The sequence below is a fragment of the Leptonychotes weddellii genome, unplaced genomic scaffold (genome assembly GCF_054177405.1).
Source record: "Leptonychotes weddellii isolate Sample4059 unplaced genomic scaffold, ASM5417740v2 HiC_scaffold_11075, whole genome shotgun sequence".
Lineage (NCBI taxonomy): Eukaryota > Metazoa > Chordata > Mammalia > Carnivora > Phocidae > Leptonychotes > Leptonychotes weddellii.
The window spans coordinates 1-7,037 of NW_027688150.1; the positions used below are offsets into that span (position 1 = coordinate 1).

The 7,037-nt window shown below is 58.9% G+C and overlaps 1 long non-coding RNA gene across 2 annotated transcripts; it reads right to left on the bottom strand.

Annotated features, from left to right (window-relative positions):
* Nucleotides 1-299: 299 nt before the first annotated feature.
* LOC145718132 (uncharacterized) lies at nucleotides 300-4,977 on the bottom strand. 2 transcript variants are annotated; one of them, XR_014141600.1, is made up of 4 exons: nucleotides 4,431-4,977; nucleotides 2,114-2,259; nucleotides 1,037-1,194; nucleotides 300-881 (listed from the first exon to the last, which is right to left on the bottom strand). It is a non-coding gene; the product is annotated as an uncharacterized LOC145718132 (long non-coding RNA). The 2 variants fall into 2 exon arrangements; XR_014141599.1 differs by lacking the exon at nucleotides 4,431-4,977 and having other exon boundaries at nucleotides 2,114-3,407.
* Between the last annotated feature and the right edge of the window lie 2,060 nt (nucleotides 4,978-7,037).

A 7,037-nucleotide genomic window follows, 5' to 3' on the forward strand; every position in this document is an offset into this window, starting at 1 on the left:
CCCCGTACCCCCCCGCTCCGAAGAACCCCCGGCCTCATTATCATACATTTACATAGCGGGTTCCCGGGGCACGATGGGAAAGGCCCAAAATGGCGCGCCGGAAGGAGTCCCGGGGGGCCGGGGCGGCGGGGAGGCGGGGCTGGAGCAGCGCGGGAAAGTGGCAGTGCAGAGGCGAAAGCGAGGGTGTGTGGGGCGCCGTCCGCCCCGAGTAGCCCGCCGCACCCTCGTCTCCAGTGCGCTCTCGCTGTAACTGCTACGAAACGCCCGCTTTCGTAAGAGGGCGGCTCCGAGTTCTTCCGAGCGCAGGAGGGGATGTCCGCCGGCCTGTGACCGGAGCGGGGTGCGGGTCCGCGGGAGTGGGGGGCCGGTGCCCCGGCGTGCGCCCCTCCGCCGCGTCCCGTCCTCGCTGGCACTCCTCGGACGTCCTCCCGTCGGGCTCGCGGCCGTGTCCCTGCCCGGCCACCTGCAGCTGGCTGCGGCCACAGGGCCCCCTACCCCACTGGTCCCCCACTTACCCTTCGTAGTAGACCTGGACTTTGGGAAACTGGAGGTCCTGGGCAGCTTCCGGGAAGGCCCACGGCTTTCGGAAGAGCCCTTCAACCCTCCGTCGCGGTTCTGTGGGGTGTCCGGGGGCTGGCATCTGTTGCCTCTGCCGCATCCCCGTGCGCCCCACGCGGATTTCTCATGCCCGCCCTGTCTCTTTAGGCACCTCCTATGCTTTCTTCCCAAGCCCTGTGCACGGACACCCCATAATTTTCAAATATCCTCCACTCCTCTGATCACTTATATTTGGTTGTACATTTTGCCGGAGGCCTGGGAGAGGGATGGCCGCCTTCGTCCCTTCAGGCCCCGGCGGGGAGATCTTTGATGGGATCATTGGCCTGGTGGGGAGATTGGGAAGGAGAAAGAAATAACAAACACCGGTTTGCCAAACTAGATGCTATCTTAGAACAGGGAAGACCGTTCCCCGCCCTGCGAGGAAACACGCATCAATGAAGGGGGAGGATGGATGGGGGTCCCTCTTGGGGAGGCTCACCAGGCCAAAGGCGTTCACAAGTCAGGGATGCTCATCTGCACCAGAAACGATAGTTGGAGGTTCCGTAGAGACATGTCTGGGTCCCAGGCTCTCCAGGGTGACTTGGGGCTCAGCAGAGACGCCTCTAGCCCCAAAGGATTTTCAGCTGTGTATCTCTCCTATAGATGGGCAAGAGATCACAATTCCATCTCCCTATTGGGAGGCTTGAAACAGAGTAGATCTAAACCCATATAATAAAATATATGGGTTCTAGTTTCCAGTAAAAGGGCCACAGTAAACCAGGGCCACGAGAAAGTGCCCATCCCAGCTTGGACCCTGAATCTGAGGCTGGCCGACTTGGAACGGCCAACCAATTCCTCAACCAATTAGCCCCCAACATCCAAAGGCAAGTTCAGAAGCCCCCCTGCCCGAGCTTCTGAAGGTAGCCTCTTCTGTGGTTTCTAACATGGATTTAGAGGAGGAGGAAAGGGCTAGAGAGAGAAGGGAGCAAAGGAAGGGCGAGAGACCAGCGCGGCTGCTGGCTGACCTACAGCCTGGCTGTTCTAGCCTCCATGGTGCAGGTCGTCTGGGAAAAAGACCCCTACTGGGAACTGCTCACACTTCAGGAAACCCAGACACTGGCAGAATGAGGGTCTCCCAGGGGAGAAGCCATCTACTCCCTGCCCCCTGGGCAAAGAGACGGGAACCTGGAGGGGGGACTGCCCCTTCTCCATTGCCGGCCCGGGAGCCGTCTCAGCTCCCTCACACGGCTTTGCCATCTCGGGGATGGAGCCCAGGGTGACCATGGAAGGGACAGCTAAGACGTAACTGTTACGGGTACAGAGCTGCTCACTCTGCTTTAACTCCCTTCTGGGGCCTCGTCCTGCTCTTCTCGCCTGCTTCCCTGTCGTCGTGTCATCACTCTCTCCTGTAACCTGGATGTTGACGAGTATAGAGACTCGGACTCTAAAGGGGCTGCTTTGGACCCTGCTCATCCTTCAGACTCAAGATCCTACTCTCGAATTTCCTCTAAAACTCTTAAAATCCTGCCTTAGACACAAAAAGCACAGCCCGTGCAGGTCGAAAACAGACATTTACCATCTTCCCCTCCTGGAGGCTGCAAGTCAGAGATGCAGGCGTGGGCGGGGCTGGTTCCGCTGGAAGCCTCTCTCCTTGGCGTGCACATGCTGTCTTCTCTCCATGTCCTCACACGGTTGTCCCTCAGGGTGTCTCTGCCCTGACCTCTCAAAAGGACACCAGTCCTGTTGGATTAGGACCTACCGTAGTGACCTTGTGTTACCTGAATCACCTGTTTCAAGATCCTATTACCAAATGCAGTCACACTCCAAGCTCCAAACATGAGTTTGGGGGGGGGGGGGGACGACAAAATCACCCCATGACACTCCGGCCCTGATGACGGGCAAGAACACCAACACACTTCCTTCCTGGCTCCAGTTTGGGACATTTGGATTCTTGCACACTCCAAGGAGCACATGCTGAGCCATGGGGATGACAGCCATATCCCCAGCACACCCAAGGGCCAGGCAGGGTGATGGCTCAGCTCTAGACCAGGAGGCCCGAGGAGCAGGGCATCCATGGGGCGTCATGAGCACAGGGCTCCGATTCTGCCCTCTGTCAGGGCCCCTGTTGAGCCAGGCTCTGGGCTGCATGCCCCAGCCCACCTAGGCCCATCCTCACTGCTGCAGTCCAGCACAGGCTTGACTTCCCAGAGCACAGGGACGTCTACACAGGCGTGGAGAAGAGGAGAGGGAGACCCAGGTGGGCCGAGACCGGGGAACCCACAGAAGCAGCCCCCTGAGGAAGAGAGAAGACGGAGGTCCTGGAGGGAAGAGCAGAACAAGTCCTAGTAGTCACCGTGCCTCCTAGTTTCTGCAACCTGATGCCCTGACGTCCAGGGCTTTGTGGCCCCAGCACGTCCCGTCCCAGGACTACCCAACCCTACGGATAGGAAACAGATTTACCCAGGAGCATGCCTCTCATCTGCAAACTCAGCAACCCAGAGCCCACGGGCCCCCCGACTGCCGCCTCTCACACGATCTGTCTGCCCTCCTCGTCCCCCAGGCAGGTGCCAGACAGCACCCACGGAGATACTCAAACTAGCCAGCCTTGAGCCTGCTGGCTCTGCCATATCTCACCTTTCCTGCAGAAACCACAGTAAAGGTCTTGCCCACGTTGCCCCCGGCCCTGCCTTCTGGCAGACTTGGTGGTGCCCTGTGCACCCTCCTCTGGGGAACTGAGTGTGACAGCTGTCCTCATCTGTTGCCTGGGCATACCCCAACAGTAACAATACGACCCCGGTATTTTCACACAGCTAAGAAAGGCTCACTGCAGGAGGCAGCAGAGTAGGGCCCCCAGCTCCGGATTATGTGTGGATGTCCAGTGGCCACGATAGGCCAGCCTTACCAGGAGGGAGGTATGGCCAGGATCCAGAAGGTCCCTGTACCCAGATGCAAGGCTGTAGGGAGGCCAAAGGAGCGGTTTTTCTATAATCCGTGGAAGTTGCAAAAGGCATTAAAACTGCTTACTTGTAAAGACAGTTACTGGCTGTGGGAAAAAAACAAGCTGTTGAAAGAAAGGGGAGATCAATGCACAGAGGCAAGCTGATTTCAACAGAGTGAACGCTGGTTTCCTTGGGAAAGAACTAGGGCTTTCCCTGAAGGGAGGTCCCAGGAACAGCTAGATAAATCTGTGTATTTCAGAATCACCTGTGAAAACAACTGCCCGCCAACCAACAAAAAGTCTGTGTAACTAATAGGGAAGAATTCATGGGAATTCTAGGGGTGGAGAGGCAAACCGCAGGTGTGGGGGGAGAGGACGTGAGAAGCCGGGATGCTGGCAGGTGTGCGGACGGGGAACAAGGGCTCCAACAACCCCCAGAGGCACCGCCCAGCTCACCCATGGGCTGCTGTACTCCGAGCCCCCACGGAGAGCCACTTCTTGAGCCCATTCCTACGTTGCAGAAATTACAGGGGTTGTTAGCTCTCTGCTAGGGAAAGAATGTATGTGGCGTTCCAGCAGAGGGCTCGTGGAGCAGGCGGGCCACAACCTGGGGCTGCCGACAATGGCAGAGGGAGCCAGGCAGGGGACTGAGGGCGACCTGGTGACCGCCCGTTGCCCAGTCCAGGCCCACGACGGATGTACGCGTCCAGAATTCCACACGCGAACCTACCATCCCACCCCACTCCCAATCTCGCTCCCAGATGTGTCTGAAAGGCTCCATCTCTCCCAAGACGACGAAAGAGGAGCCAAGCGCGTCGCGAAAACCGCGCGAGTCACTGAATTGGCACCGCTGGTGGCTCTCAGAAGAGCGAGCCCCGGCCCGGGTGGCCATCTCCGGCCCGCCACCCGCGGGCGTGGCGCGCGCTGTGGGTCCTTGGTCGTGACGGGGACGCACCCGGCGGGGATGGTGCAGAGCCAGTCCCGGCCGGCCGGCGCCGGGGTCCTGTGCGCTGGGAGGGCCGGGCGCGGGTGGAAATGGGGCTGGGGCCACAGCCGCTAGGGGATGCAGGGGTGCAGAGGTGCGGGCTACAGGGGTACCTCGCGCCGGGACGCACAACTGCAGGCGGTGCGGGAGGTGCAGACGTGGGGGCCGCGGGGACGCAGGACTGCAGGCGGTGCCTGGAGGTGCAGAGGTGGGGGGCGCGGGGGGCGCAGAACTGCAGGCGGGGCCTGGAGGTGCAGAGGTGGGGGCCGCGGGGGCGCAGGACTGCAGGCGGGGCCGGGAGGTGCAGAGGTGGGGGGCGCGGGGGCGCCGAACTGCAGGCGGGGCCGGGAGGGGCAGAGGTGGGGGGCGGAGGACCTTCGCCTCAGGGCCCCCCCAACCCGCACAGACCCGGGAGGCCCCGGCGCCGAGCAGGAAGAGCAGTGGCCTGTGTGTTTATCCGAACAGCCCATCCCGATCGGTGCAAACTTAATCGCGCCCGATTGGCTGAGGCACCTTCTGGAGCTTTCCAAACCTCCCCTTGATGCCATTGCCTCTGAGCGCCCCCTCAGTTTGGTTTATGAACTTGGAATCGCTTGTATTTTATTCACGTTGGTGCCTTAATGTTTTCACCCCAGTCTTTGGCTGTCCTCGTGATTTCCTGGCAAGCGGGTGACTTAGGCAATTAGGCTGCTCTGACCGGGAAGAGGGGAACCTTGGACTAAGCCGCGCGGCGGGGCGGGGGTGTCCCCAAGGCATGGTCCTGTGGGTGAGGCGGCTGTCTGCCCAGCCCAGCCCCCACCTTACACCCTCCTGGCTTCCCCCACCTCCCCTGCAAGACTCCTCCCCCACCCCATCCCCCTTCGTACACCCCTCCCACGCACGCCCCACCCCTTCCCCATCTCCCTTCCTACCCCTAGCACTCACTCCCCTCCCCTCCCCTCCCCTCCGAGACCCCTCCCACCCATCCCCCAGCTAAGCTGCCTACACTGCTCCAAGTCTCCTCCCCACCCTTCCCGCCCGTCCCCCTGTCTCCCTTCTCAAACCCCTCCTGCTCATTTCTCCACAGCTCTCCCTTCCCAGATCCAGACCACCTCTCCCGGAAACTTAAACATATAAAATATAAAGTATGGGAAAATTACCCTCATAAAATCTCAAGTTTCGTGTTTTCAGATATATGTGTGTTCCGTTTTCTCTGTGTCTTCTGTTAAAAGGTAAACTGAGGCCTACTGAAAACGTTTGGAATTTATTTGCGCCCAGATTGATTGGAATTGGGCGTCCTCCAGGCTAGCGGAGAGCAGGGAGCTCCAGGGAGCTGTAGGAGATGAAAGACTTAGAGGCAGAGGGGAACCAAACAAGGACGTTATTCTTGGCAGGACAGCAGGTTACTGCAAGGACATTTTCCTCGGGGGAGGGGGCGGCAGGGGCCTGTCAGGCAGATTTCCTCCCTAGGGCTGATAGGGGGCGATCCTGATGACTGGCTTAAGGTTCGGTCTCGGGGAGAGCCAACACTGTCATTGAGTATCGGCTGGTGGCCTGGGGCTGGGCACACACGTCTCCATTTGGGACCTGGTGTCTCGTTTTAACCCTCCTCCCCAATCCCCCAGCCTGAGAGACATGATCAGAATTTAAGTCAAGGAAAGATCCCGTTCAAATATTTTCCTATGCCAGGAGATCTCGCACAGCTGAGTCTCAGCTCCCCCAGGACTGGGGATCCAAGTGCAGCGGGTGGTGTGGCCAGAGGGCAGACTCCTTGCTCAGCTAAGAGATCATCAAGGGCTCTCCTATTATCAGGAATGAGTTTGGCCAGAGAGTCAAGGGATTTTGGTTGGGTAGCTCCTGGTTCAGTAGCAGGTTCCACAACATTTTCATGAGTTAAGGGGACGTCCCCAGTCATCACCTCCTTTGTGCTTGCTCCTGGCCAGGGGAGTAGGGATCTGCCAAAGGAAGCCAATTTTGAATCATGATTGCCTCCTGGTCATGCCCATTTGGATCTGTGGCCCAGGACTCCCTCCCTGGTCAGCTCTAGGGAGGAAAGGTGGTTTTATTCTGGTTACCCTTGCCTTGTGTCCCTTTCTTTGTCCAGAGCCTGGATGGAAGGTGCCCTGGGTTTGGGGTTGTTATCCAGAGGCAGGGAGATGGACCCCCAGGTGAGCCTGGCACAGTAGAGATGGAGGAGTGAGTCTGTTCCCGAGAAACTGCGCCATTGGAAATCACGGAGGGGGTTTGGATGGGCAGAACTGCAAGATCACCAGCATCCTGGCAAATCCAACAGACTTTGCAGGGTGGATTTTCCCCCTTTGCAGTGGCCACAGATATGTGGCCAGTGGTCTTGTCCAGCATTTACACAGGACCAGATGTCAGGTGGAGCCTTCCTCAGTTTCGACCTGCCGGTTGGGCAATGGTGTCAGCGATCGGGAATACTTGGTAGGGTCCTTTCGGTGAATCTTGCTTTTGCAAGAGCATCAGAGTAAAGCAGTTAAGTGTTTTAATGCCCAGCGGTGCCTGAGTGGCTCAGCCGTTAAGAGTCTGCCTTCGGCTCAGGTCGTGATCCCAGGGTCCTGGGATCGAGCCCCGCAT